This window comes from Manis pentadactyla, chromosome 1 (assembly GCF_030020395.1).
Source record: "Manis pentadactyla isolate mManPen7 chromosome 1, mManPen7.hap1, whole genome shotgun sequence".
Classification (NCBI taxonomy): domain Eukaryota; kingdom Metazoa; phylum Chordata; class Mammalia; order Pholidota; family Manidae; genus Manis; species Manis pentadactyla.
This window is the reverse complement of record NC_080019.1, coordinates 21,696,163-21,710,840: the sequence shown is the minus strand read 5'-3', so window position 1 is coordinate 21,710,840 and position 14,678 is coordinate 21,696,163.

The window sequence follows — 14,678 nt, the reverse complement described above, 5'->3', positions numbered from 1 at the left end:
TATTTTTATTTTTGCCATCCGTGTCTACCTTTCAATAACGTTTTATAAGTTTTTTCCATATTAATGTTTAAAATTTTATTTCTAAGTATCTTGCAACTTTTATTTGCTGTTGTAGATGGAGTCTTTTAAAAATTACATTTCTAATTATTTCTGGTATGGGGGAGATTATAGATTTTACATATTGTTCTTTTCTTCACATCACAATTCTGCCGAACTCTTTGTCTATAGATACTTTTAGAGCTCTCTGGGCTGAAAATCCTATTATCTATAACATGATGATACTTAAGGTCACTCTTGTCCAATCCTTAAGTCTTTGTTTTATTTTATTTTGCTGCATTGGTTAGGACTTCCAGGACATGGCTGAATAGAACCAGTGATAGAAATATTGTCTTATGTTTAACTTTAAAGGGAATGCTTCAGAATTCCCACTAGTAAGTATAATATTCACTCTAAGTTTTTGATATATATCCTTTTTAGATAATAGGATTTTTTTTCTAGCACTGTTTTGCTGAAAGGTTTGTATTTTTTTTTTTACATCATAAGTAGGCTGAATGCTATCTAATGCTTTTTCCCCTTTTCCTATTGTGATAATGATATAACTTCTCTCTTTTAATCTATTAATGTGGTCAATTACATACATATATTTTAAAATCATTTAATCATCCTTGCATTGGTATTATAAATGAGACATGCTTGGTTTTTTTCATACACTGCTGGATTTGGATTAAGAATTGTTTTGTTTAGGATTTTGTGTCTATGCTCATAAGTGAAATTAATCTATAATTTTATATTTAAACAAACTTGGTTTTTATATCAAGGATATTGTTAGTTTCATTAAATGAGTTTGGTGCCAGCACCACCTCTCTCCTTTTGAATTAGTGAAATGATTTTTGAAGGATTAGAATATCTATTTTGCAAGTATTGTGGAAATTAACTCCTCCTTGTAAAGGCATCTGAGCCCATTGTTGCATTTTTTGTGGCTGAATATAATCTTTTAATAACTATTGTTACATTTGTTAATGTTCTTTCATTTAGATTTATATGTGTTATAGAGAATTATTTGTGTATGTGTATATGAAAATGTACCAATGTATGATACAACTCTAACATACATATATAAAAATAAATAATGCCCTGCATATTGTTAATGACTATTAGTCAATCAAGGGCATAATTTTAAATTCTGAGCCCGTATGTAAATTCTGAGCCCCCTTAACTCTTGGAATGTTTTATAATCCAAATATGTAAGACTGAGTATGTTGGTGGCGTAACAACAACTAGTATTTATTGGTACCGAATAAGTGACGGATTTGAGATTAAAACTAAATGTATCTGAAGGAAAGCTGATGTTCTTTTTACAACATTTTAGTATAGCAAAGGATAACAAAGACTGAGAATTGGTTTCGGTAGTAATACATTTTATTGCTGTTATTCGAAGTCAAGTTTCATGACACAGGCTTCTAAGAAAATTATCTATGGTAAATACATACGCTGCTCTGGCTTTCATACTGTCTAACAGCCTACACACTGCACAACTCCAGGGGGCACCATTTATATGGGCCCCAAAGTGAATGATGTTTCTCTGGATTTGTGCAATTTGTTGGTATTTAATGCAGCAAATAGGTATCTGCATTACAAGTTTCTGAGGAAAGGAAGAAACCAGTCCAATGGGAATGTTTTCTTTACAATTAGTAAAAGATTAACTGCATTATTGAGCTGAGTTTTGGGATTCCTGTTAGTACTTACAATGGGGTTAGTTAAGGTTGTATTTTATAAAACTTATGCTTGATTGTTGTTCTCAGCTTACTTCAGGAAAAAAGAAGAAATATATTTCAGATGAGGGCAACTAATTAATGTCCAAATTTCTAGTTGGATGTTGGCTGTAACATTACAATTAGAAGCTTAAAAAGGAAACTTACAAGGTTTGATGATTTTCTCATATAGGAATTGTTGCAATTAAATGGAAAAAGGAAGCAAGTTATGTTTTCTTAAAGAAGTCCGGACTTTGCTTCCTAAGGAATTATTTTTCTTAATGAAATGCAACTTGGAGTTTTTAGTAACTAAGGATAATTGGTAAATACAGTAAATATGACAATTTCTAGTCATGATGCTAGATTTGGAAATAATGAGTAGACTAATAGAATTTCATAATATAAACATATTTTTATATAGGCACTAGAAGTAATACATTTTTTTTCTTGGAGTTTATTTCTAGCCAGTAGGTGCCCATTATATTTTATGTTTGAATACAAAAGTTTCTTAGTAGTTTTGATTTCCCCTGATCCACCCATTCTTTTGTGCTTGTTTCTCCGTTTCCCTCTCCACTTTTACTTCCTTTACACAAGATATATTTTTTCCTTCTAAGTCCTCTCCTCACAGCAGTATCCATTCTCCCTGCTAGCTGTCAGTTTTTTTCTCCTCTCAAAGTCATTTCAGTCATTGTTCTTTATGCCTCTCAGAGGAATAAAAAAGGGCTGGTCTCTGAGTTATTATTTCTCTTTGAAGCAAGGAGAATGCAGAGTGTGCTAAAAATCACTTTAATTTAGTAGACTCCCCACAAGTGAATTTTTCTCTCCATTGCCATTAAAATATTTATTCACACTGTCATTTAAACTTTATAATAGATTACAAAAACTTTTAACATTTAAAATGACACGAATACTTGGCACTTTTCTTTTTGGACTTCCCTTTAGGCAACGTATAAAAACAGCATTTCTCTAACTTTGGTAAAGTCTTTGACTTCCCAAAACAAATGTAGTATTGCAGTGTTTCTGAGTGAAGGAAAGCTAAAAAAGTTAACAATTTTCCCCCTTAGAGTTTGTAAATGCTCTGCCTGTATTCCCAGGGAAAATCCTGAAGTCTTTCTTTCGTATTACACACTTATGCACATATGCATGGAGCCCCTAACCTGCATATTCCAGAAGTTAGAATCTTGGCTCATTGACTAGGATACAGGATGCATCTCCCCACAGTAACCATGAAGTGGGTGGTGGTTATGTTCGGTTAAAGTTGATTCAGCCCTGATGTCAGTACCATATAACCGTGTCTGACATCCATTGATAACGTTGCTTGTATGAGCACTACATTCTGAGATCTGGTAGTACTGAGGGTTATGGAGGTGGTGTGGGCAAAGCCTGTCAGTGACATCTCCCTACAGAATGACCTTGGACTCCAGTGTGAAGGGAGAGGGGCGAAGACAACTGGTCAGAATCTGAGTTAGTCACAACTAGCTACATATAAGCTTGCAGTGGTTTTACTTGTTATTTACATAGAATTCAAAGCATTGTATATCTTGGGGAAATAGGATAATCTCCAGAAAAAAAACAAGGCCACATGCGACCCTCCAGTTGTAGTGGGAATTAGGAGAGAGTATGCACAGGTCCAGGGTTCTCAGGCATCCCACAGGCGAATACCTAAGAGCATTAACATGATTCGACAAAAGTGTAGGGTAAAGTGTAGGGTTCCCTGAGCTAAATATTTCTGTTTTTGACATTGACCACAAATAATTTCTCTTTATAGCCGTATCTATTATAACACTGAGCACAACATTTTACTGCCTTATTCATACAGAAGCCCGAGAGGGTAATGGATGGAGTTTTAGTCTCCATTTTTTAGCTTGTTCTCTGGGTCTAACCATCCAGTTTTCTTCGTAGTTTTCCTAATGTATTTGTCTATAGATTTTGGATCATAATTTTAACCTCTAGAATTTTCTCTCTCCACTGCTCTTTCCCTCTCTTCTCTTGGCATTTCTGCTATATTTAGTTTATCTTTTTTATTTCTCTAACTTGGTAGTTTGGATATTGTATCTGTACACAATTTCATCAGATTTGTCCATTTTTATTTTGTATATTGCAGTTAGGGATTTGTCAACTTAACATACAACTAAGTATGAAACTTGACGCAAATGTAATTATTTTTTTTCTAGGGCTCTAAGACCAATGGTACCTGAATTTTTCAAAACAGTTATAACAACAGTAGCTGGGATTCCTCCCTTTGTGGAACTGGCTTTGGTCTATATGGACAGTTTAGCTTTGATCGTCAATCTAAATTCTATATTTCTGTATTCAATCAGCCCTTCACCTGAGAGACTTTACACTACTTAAAATGAAATCCAAAAAGCCAGGAATTAAACTGTATTACTATCACTATGCTATCATTTATGAGGAAAAGATCAATGACAAATAAATTACCGTCAGAGGCTTATCCAAGACAATTAAGAGTGCCGTGGACGTAGCAGAGAGTATAATCTTCTTATACTTGTCTACTAATTTGATTGAAAAGACTTGAAACACAACCAATTCATATCAGGTAATTTGAAGTGAGGGGAGGTTACAAGCAAGATATGAGAAGCAGGAGGAAACCAGAATTAGAGGTGGGCTCAGTATCTCTGGGGTCTGAGCATTTGGACAACAGGAGTCTACTGATTTTTTGTCAAGGCTCTGCTATTAATGTGATTCAGTTACTTTTCATATCTCTGCTCTATTCTCCTTCCTCTGGTGACTATATTCTTCACCTTCCATTCTTTATACATCACTCATCTACCTTCTGCATTCTTCTTAGTCATGATTTTAGTTTATACATAAATTCAGCTGTCAGTTTCCTCCATCCTATATTTTACTGTGACTCTTCACTGGCTTTCTCAGACAGCTATTATATATATATATATATACACACACACACATACACACATTTATGTCTTTAAATGCTTTTATGTATATATATATTTGTATCTTTATATATATATACATATATACACATTTATATCTTTAAATACTTTTACTAGAAAAGAAGAGTGGTTTAAATTTAGTGATTCTCTAATTCGATCATTAGAAACTAGAAAAAGAACAACCCGAAGTCAGTAGAAGGATGAAAATAATAAAGAGAAGAAATAATGAAACAAAAATCAAGCAAACATTAGATAAAATCAATAAAACCAAAGCCTGATTCTTTGAAAATACCAGTATAATTGATAAACCTCTGACCAAAATAATCATGAAAAAAGTGAGATAAATCACTAGTATCAAGATTGAAAGAGGGGCACCACTACAGGTCCTATAGACTTTGAGAATATAATAGAGGATATTTATGAATAACTTTGTACCAATAAATTTGAGAACTTAGATTAAATGGACAAATCCTTGAGACATCAATTACTAATATGAACTAAAAAAGGTTCATGATAGAAAATTAGAATAAATCTATATATATTAAAAAAACTTGAATTCATAAGTAGAAATCTTGCTTCAAAGGAAACTTCATGCAGATATATATAGATACCATGATTAACAAATTAAGTTAATCTCTAATTCTTTATGTGTTGTCTAATGTCACACAATTCCTAAATGAAAGATTTAGAATTCAAAACCAGACATGATTCTTTTGTTCATGTCCATAGTTCATAATCTTCTGATGCCATCATGCTGCTTTACTTTGATTCCTCTCTGATATTCATCCACTCCTCAGTATTTCTCAATTAATGATGATTTCTGCAGATGTTTAATGATAGTTTCAGTGCTCTAGCAGGTGCAGTCAGTATGGGCTGGTGAGGAAGGATGAGACAGGAAAGAAACTAGCTGTAGACTTATGGACTCTCAACGTTCTTGGCTTTCAATAGGAGGAAAGGAGCGTGAATATTTGCAGTTATTTTTAGGCCCACCTCCATGAATGCGGAGGGTAGTCAAGTAAACCTATGATAGAGAAATGAAGGCATTTTTCTTTAGGATACCCAGTTCAGTGTCTGTACTATTTCAGGGCAGCCCACTAATTTCGAATCCTTATTTACAGTCCAGATTTTATGGCATATGTTATACAAGAAGCTATGGTGTAAATACAGAAGTTAAAGACTAATTGGCTTTAGAAAAAGTAAAACATCATAATAATCCACTGGTTTTGGAACAAAGACTCTTTAATTTTTATTCATGTAACTTAGGTTAACTAGAATTAAACTTTGAGGTTAAATGCATTGACTATTGTACAAATCCAGTTTTATTCTACTTTGTAAAAGTATGAATACTTCTTAGTTTTACCTTGTATTTTTACTGATCTTATATTTTAGAACAAATTTCCAATGACCATTCCATAAAGATTTCTAATCTACATTTTATAGTGTGCTTAATCATAAAATTTCAGAATAGTAAGTGACTTTAGGAAATCATGTGGTCTCCAGTTTTCAAACTGATTTATTGCCTTAGGCAATGATATTCAGCTCTGGTTTGGTAACATTCCAGGGTGAGTCCAGTAATCTAAAAACTACTGAAACAAATTTTAAGAAGGAAATATATCCTTGAATATTGGGTTGGTAGATGTAAAAAATAAGTAAACCAATTTGATCTAAGTGTCATTAATTGAATACTTATCTAAACAATGGCAGAACATGAAATTTTTTCAACTGCACATGGAAGTTTCTCTATGATAGACCAGTTGCTGGACTATATGACAATTCTCAATTGCTTTTAAGGGACTGAAATTATGTAGGTTGTTGTATGACCACAAGTGAATTAAATTAAGTTATTAATAACAAAAAATCTTGAGAATCCTGGAATATTTGTAAGATAAACAATGTCCTCTAAAAAAAAAACAACACATGGGTCCAAGAAGAAAAAGAAAAGGAAACTAGAAAATAGGATTGAAATGTTTTGAAAATATAATATATACAAAAATGCAGCTGAGCAGGTCTTAGGTATACATTAATATCTTTGCATACTTTTACTAGAAGAAAAGAGTGATTTAAATTTACTGGTTCTCTCATAGCATTAGAAACCAGAAAGATAACAATGCCAATAAATGTGACAACTTAGATGAAATGAACAAATACTTGACACATCAATTACAAATATGAACTAAAAAAGTAATAGAAAATCAGAATACATCTATAAAAAACTTGAATTCATAAATAGAAACCTTGCTTCAAAGGAAACTTCACATACAGGGAATTTTACTGGTGAATTGGAGAGTTTCTTAAGTTTAAATTGCCTATTTAAAAATGTATCTATAGATTTACTAAATTTATAAAGTTTCACAAAACAGTTCTTGTTTAATTACTCTTAAATATATGTATTTCTTGTCCCTTGTCTTTCTAGAACCTTACCATTAGCAGTGGTATTGTGCCCTGTCTTACACAAGTTTTCATAACTGAGGAGAAGAGAATGAAGGACAGCAAAAGAAAAATTTTTAGTTATCACCTGCTTTTCTGGCCTGGAATGATTTTTTCTATTTAAGGCCACACACTGAAACAACACAAATCTTTTAAAATTGAAAATAAAATTTTTGCTCATGGCACAAGATTTATGTAACATAAATAAGCATATCCCATACTTGGAAAAAACTAGTGTTCAGCTCTTGATATATTCACTCTGTTAGATGTAATAGTAGATATGTTACTGTGAATAAAACTAGAGAGAATCAAAACTTGTGAGTTCTAATTTAGGCAAAATGCCTATATGACATTGGGCACACAACTTACTGCCTTTAGGCCTCAGTCTCGTCCTCTATAGAATGTGGGGACCCGATTACGTATTCTTTATGGTATCTTCCAACTTTAACTATATATAAATTCAAAGTAAATTTCACGACTCTTGGAGGCATACAAATAAAAGTCAAGTCCATGTTAAACAGAAGGTGGCAGTGTTGTTGAAGAAAAGGCCTAGATTTTAATCCTAGTAAATGCAGGTGGATTGCTATACAAGGTGTTTGTACTTTGATAAAATTAGTGCTGTAGCAAATTAGTGACAAACCACTCATTTAGCAGGATTAAGATATCCTGTTACAAGAGTTATATGTTTTTCTGAGGTTGATAACATCATTATATGACATTGCTTTGCTGTGAAATGAGACAGAATCAAATGTGATCACCTAAAACTCCCACAAATATAGGAGTCATGCTAAGCTTGGAGCTTTCAAGCGAGTAATAATTATTGTTATATTGGTTTCAGGTCTTTTGAAAGAATTTTCCCAGCTATTATTAAGTGACAACTTCCCCATACATATTTTTAATTTGGCATGGATATTTTTAGTGAGGCAAAGTTTTTCATTTTTTTTTGTTTTCCAACTTTTTGAAATGAAGGAGCGTTCAAGCATATATATTTTAATGGGTTTTAGACAGCTTATCTTTAACACTTGGTAATGGAATTTAATAACTTGGTCTTTGTTCTCTAGCTTAAAAATATTTAATAAGAGCTGAATGCTTATAGTGGGGTAACATCTGAAGTTAAATTTGTGGTCCATTGTTTATCAGAACACATTAGAAGACTATTGTTCAATAAAGCTACTGATTGTAAGGGCATTTGTTAAGTCAAGATTTTGTTTACAATGCTTTACTGTATCTTCACTTGGGTCAGTCACCTTCCTCTGGCAGGGGTCCCTCAGGCTCCTAGATGATGTAAACTGCTTTTTATTGGGATAAAGCTCTCCCCTCAGCATTTTTGGGAATATCTGCTCTTTGGAGCAGTCTTCCAACCCAATTGTCTTCCTGTTCCCCTATAAAAATTTTGGGAAAGATGAAACTATCAGAGAAAACAGAAGCAGCCACACTAAAGATGAAGCGTGCAGATTACATGTTAGAAGCTAAGGCTCTTACAGAACCCCTGTTCTGTTTGGGTTTGTGTCATTTCCATGAGCTCACAGGCAGTGTGAAGAAACCAGTGGGAGGCTCAGGTCCTGCGAGGCAAAGCCTCCAGCCTTTACACTGCCAGGCTGCCAACCTCTATGGCTGTTGACTTGTTCCCCAATTACTGTAGCTTTTCCAGCAGGAAGACTGGAATTTCATTTTAGGTAACATCCTCTTTCCTCCTCTGGCTAACTCCTTTCTGTGGCTATTATTTTATAGAAAGAGTCACTCCATATCACTATACCTCGGTTTTTCCAACCCCAATCCTTTCCATCTAAACTACGTATTCCTGTCTGTGGTAACTCCCTGTATTGCACCAGGGACACCCCCATCTGCTGCCTCAGAGCCCTAGAGGCAGCCGCCGTGATGTGACCTCCTTGCCCTTCCTCCATTATTTGCTCGGTCTCAAGAATTTTTCTGAGGTATAATTGACGTAACATGATATTAGTTTCAGGTGTGCAATGTAATGATTTGATATTTGTATATATTGCAAGATGATCATCAGAATAAGTCCAGTTAACATCCATCCCCATACTTAGTTATACAAACTTTTTTTCTTGTGATGAGAACTTTCAAGACCCACTCTTGAAATGAAGTAACACAATATAATTGAAGGAACACCAATGCAGTGAGGCAGCATACAAGCTTTAAAGCATGGTAGATGTGTGATAAATATTCCATAAGGATTCCTTGTATTCACAATGAGGTACTCAAAGAAAACTTACAGAACAATATATAGCAATATAAAAATTGAATTCAATGGAAGCAACCTAAGTGTCCATCAGTAGATGAATGGATAAAGAAGATGTGGTACATATACACAATGGAATATTATTCAGCCATAAGAAGAAAACAAATCCTACCATTTGCAACAACATGGATGGAGCTAGAGGGTATTATGCTCAGTGAAATAAGCCAGGCGGAGAAAGACAAGTATCAAATGATTTCACTCAACTGTGGAGTATAAGAACAAAGAAAAAAATGAAGGAGCAAAACAGTATCAGACTCACAGAACCCAAGAATGGACTAACAGTTACCAAAGGGAAAGGAACCTGGGAGGATGGGTGGGAAGGGAGGGGATAAGGGGGGGAAAGAAAGGGGGCATTACAATTAGCATGTATAATGTAGTGGGGGAGGCACGGGGAGGGCTGTGCAACACAGAGAAGACAAGTAGTGACTCTACAGTATCCTACTACACTGATGGACAGTGACTGTAATGGAGTATGTGGGGGGAACTTGGTGATGGGGGGAGTCTAGTAAACATAATGTTCCTCATGTAATTGCATATTAATGATACCAAAATAAAAAAATTGAATTCACATTCTTCTATATGGGCTTAGTAATAGAATCATTTTCAGGCTTAGATAAAGGGCAGGTTAGACCTTTTGGCCTCGTCTCATTGAAGGGTTTATTCTTCTTCCCTCAACGTTTCTCCTAGTAAGCTGCAGTGATTCTTTGCCTGGCAGGTCATCTGGCAACACTGTCAGGAGGTACTGGTCATTCTTACTCCCTTGTTTTCCTTCTGGCCACTCCTGAAAGTTGCAAGAAGCCCAAAATATTCTACAGATCATTAGTCAAAGTTTGCTTCCTTAGAGGTGTCTAAGTTGGTTGGTTAAGAGCTCTGCAAGTTTCCTGACACTCTGTACTTAAAGTATTTGGATGGTATTTGATCAGTGAACTTGGAAGCAAGTTTTCCAACACTCTGAGCTAACTGAACTGGTCACCTCTCTTTCCTTTATACATACCATCTATAAGTTAGCCTTATTCCTAGATCTCCCCTACTCACGAACAGAACTTTTCAGTCTTCCTGCATTGAAATTTTCCTCATGCTTTAAGGCTCAATTCAAAGGTTATCCCTTCCTTATTTTTGTCTCTAATTTCCCCACATGGAAAGCAGTATTTACCTCCTCCCCACCACCAAAGCACTTAAACTCTATTGGCTTAAATGTTAGTTTTGCATTTCAAGGAGTTTATAGGCCAGGAGAAGGGTGAGACACATAAGCTAATAACTGTGACACTAGGTAGAGGCTGATAGATACCTTTTTAGATAATCAGAAAAAGTCCTATGAACTTTTTAGAGAAAGATTGGTGGCTTCTGCCTGCTTCATGGTGGAAGTGGTTGTGGGTCCTTAAGGAACGGGTACAATCCGGCGGGTAGGAAAGAGGAGGAATGAAGGATCGCCAGGGAAAGAGACAGACAGAGGTATGGGAGCAGAAATTCTTATGAGAAACAGTAATTGGCTTAATGAAAATAGTTTAACAAGGTTTATCAAAGATAATTTATTTTATTTTATTAAAAATTTAAAAATTAATTTTGGTACAATTAATATACATTTACATGAGCAACATTGTGGTTACTAAATTTCCCCCATTATCAAGTCCCCCCATATACCCTGCTACAGTCACTGTCCATCAGTGCAGTAAGATGCTGTAGAATCACTACTTGTCTTCTCTGTGTTGCACAGCCCTCCCCATGCCCCCTGCCCACATTATGTGTGCTAATCATAATGCCCCTTTTTCCCCCTTATCCCTCCCTTCCCACCCATCCTCCCCAGTCCCTTTCCCTTTGGTAACTGTTAGTCTATTCTTGGGTTCTGTGAGTCTGCTGCTGTTTTATTCCTTCAGTTTTTGCTTTGTTCTTATACTTCACAGATGAGTGAAATCATTTGGTATTTGTCTTTCTCTGCCTGGCTTATTTCACTGAGCATAATACCCTCTAGCTCCATCCATGTTGTTGCAAATGGTAGAATCTGTTTTTTTCTTATGGCTGAGTAATATTCCATTGTGTATATGTACCACCTCTTCTTTATTTATCCATTCATCTACTGATGGACACTTAGGTTGCTTCCATTTCTTGGCTATTGTAAATAGTGCTGCGATAAATGTAGGGGTGCATATGTCTCTTTCAAACTGGGCGCCTGCATTCTTAGGATAAATTCCTAGGAGTGGAATTCCTGGGTCATCAAAGGGAATTTAATGAGAGCTATAGGACTGGAAAGGTAGGATTGGTCCAAATCATAAAGGGCTTTGAGTGCCCGGCTGAGGAATATAAATTGCTCCTGGAAATGGAGAGCCAGTGATGTTTCATCAGAGGAGTGATGTGTATAGAGACGTACTTAAGGAAGAGTAAACTTAACCAGTGTGTAGATTAGATGGCTAAGAGGAGGAAGAGACCGTGGATGAGGAGATCATTGCAACAGCGAAGTGAAGAGATGATCAAGGCATGAACATCATAGCAGCCAGTAGGAAAGGGAAGACTGGAATGGTTAACTGACATGGCTGACCTAGAATTGACAGGACCGGACAACCGATAGGTTATGTCTAGGTTATTGGAAGATGGTGTTCATGAACCAAAATAGATATGTAGGTTTTCATGCGTGCAGAAGTAGAGGCAGATTTTACTGGGGAAAGGTAGAAATGGTCAGTCTGAGATGCTTCCAGGAGTCCATCAAGGAGTGAATATCTAGTAGGTTATTGGATGCTTGTGTGTCTAATTTGTGAATATTATTATGTAAGCAACTTAAAGTGAGGAAAGGTGTCTGAAATCTTTCATTTTCACTTTTCATTTCTTCTGAGCTCTAGCACAGTGCTGAGTACATTGTAGTTACTCAAAAAATACATAGTGATTAATAATGCATTTTACTTTTGGAGCCAGGTCTGTGGGAAGAAGGTATTAACCTCACTGTAAAATTTCAGATAAAAAACCCCAAGCCTCTAAAGTGTCCTTCCTTGACTAAGCTTGAGGCTTGAAATTCCCTCTACTTGAATCCCTTGAATTACTACATTGTAGCCAGATATTAACTTGTAAATGGTGTCAGGATAGTTACAGTCCACAAAAGCTTTAAGCCTTTATTAACATATTCCTTAAATGAATGTATCAGTTCCTTAGAAGACACCTGGGTCGTCAGGGAGTAAAACAAAGAACAGACACTTTCAGAGGGGAGGAAATGAGAAAGGAAATTGTGAAGCAAGGGTCGGTGATTCAGTACAAATGGTAAATTTGGGGCCATGTGAATCAGGGGCTGGAGGGAAGGTGAGGAAGATTAGTGCTGGGCCAGTAAAAAGCAAATGTTCACCACATGGAATGAATGGGATAATTTGATTCACAGTGTCATCTGTCTTTAATTAAAAAATTAAGCTGTAGTGGCACATTGACTGGGTGTCAAGAGACCTAGCTGCCCTCCTTTAACTAGTTACATTGCCCAGGACAATCTTTTAAACTTTCAGCACCACTTTGTGGAAAGAGGTTCTGGGTCCAGAAAAATCTGGATTAAATCTTAGCTCTTTCACTTACTAGCTGTGTGCCCTCAGAAAACTTACTTAATCCTCCTGACCCTTAGTTTCCATCTTTGTGAAATGGAGATATCATTACTTCATTTTTTTTAAGGATAGATGAACTGACAAATATAAGGTAATTGGCTAATACTGGAACAGCAGGAATACTATCCTCTTTCCCTTTTCCTTTTCATCATTTTCTGAATCTATGAATTGATAGAACTGGACTAGATGACACTGTACATCCCTCTCCCCCTACTTCTTTTTTTAAAAAATGATTCTATGAATTCTTGAAAGCCTTTCTCCTACTTTCCTGCCAAAAGTTTCCAAGAATCATAAATTAATGCTGCCAGGAACATGAGTCAAATAAATGATTTCCTTCTTTCTCCCCCTTTGACATGCTGGTGGTCCCTAGGCCTTCTAAATGGACACTGCAACTAGGACTTTCAAAATGGTACCAAGTGATCATGTGTGAAAATAGGCTACTTTTTGTTTCTGGATTGGCCAACAGGCTAAACCAGATGTTGGCAGGAGAAAAGAAAACTAAGATGCAAATCAGGATTCATGTACTATTTGCTGGAAGAAAATACTCTTGACATCCCCTAAGGAGGCAAGAAAATGGGTTCTTATGATAATCCACATAAATACAGATGGCTGGGAACTGCTAAGGCCAGCCAGGGGGATAGATGCCAAGCAGAGGTGCTCAGAGGTTGCATGGTACAGTGAATATAAGAAAGCTCTTTACAAAGTTTTCAAGGCCACACTTGATTCTTCCAGACCACTGACCTAAAAAAGGGATGGGGTCTTCCCACCACCTGATTCTGCCTCTTGAACCTCAGCTGTTGAAATGTGGTTGAAGTACCTCAACATCCCTCCTGACATTTGTTTTCTGTTGCTTACAGCAGGTTTGCTTCTGTTATGTTCTTAGAGTGTTCTGTAGCAGACACTAGTTCTCTTTGCTACTCCTTATGCTACTCCTTGGCCTTTCCTGTTCTTATTTGAACTGCATCACAGACGTACTAACACTCTTTGACTTTTGGTTCACTTTAAGGAAGGCTCCAATATGAAGCCCCTTGCTGGGTAGAAAGGATTCTTCTTCTGTTTTTATAAGCCTCGCTTGTTGGTAATGTTCAGTCCCCACCTGGAACCCAGGTTGGACTACTATGTGTTGGATGAAATTGGTATCAGATCTTAACAATAGCAAAATACTCCACATCTTCCTCTTTATGTTAAGTTGCTATTTTATTCAAAGAATAATGTTTTTCATATCCCTGCCAGAAAGCCAAAAGAAGAATGTAAGTTCGTGCTATTATTTAATCTCTTTGAGTTTTAAGCAATTAATGAGTCAGAAACTCATCTGAAAAGGCCAATAAATAGGATTTCATCTGATGAGACTTGAACGTAGACTGGCTGGAAAAGAAAGCCACATTGTGCACCACCTCTCCTAAAATCCTGCTTCTGGGTTCAAACTTTTCATTGACCAAGACAAAGCTTTTCCTAGACAAAGAAATCATCTCTGCAAAACTTCCCACCAAAAAGCTCTCTCTTACGGCAGCATCAGAAAATATTTTGAGTATCTTCCATTTCATTCATTTCTTATGAAGCAGAATGATGCTGTTTGGGGGTTGAGTTTGTTCTCAGTTCTCATCCCTGTAGCAACAAAGAATTGAAGGGCAGAGACCAAGTAATGCAGCACAGTTAAGGTTTTATTTGAATACACTTCAGGGGAAGAGTGGCCCAGAGTCAAGGTAGACAAAGGCAGGTTTACTTGAATAAAGCAGAGAGGAAGGGAAAATAG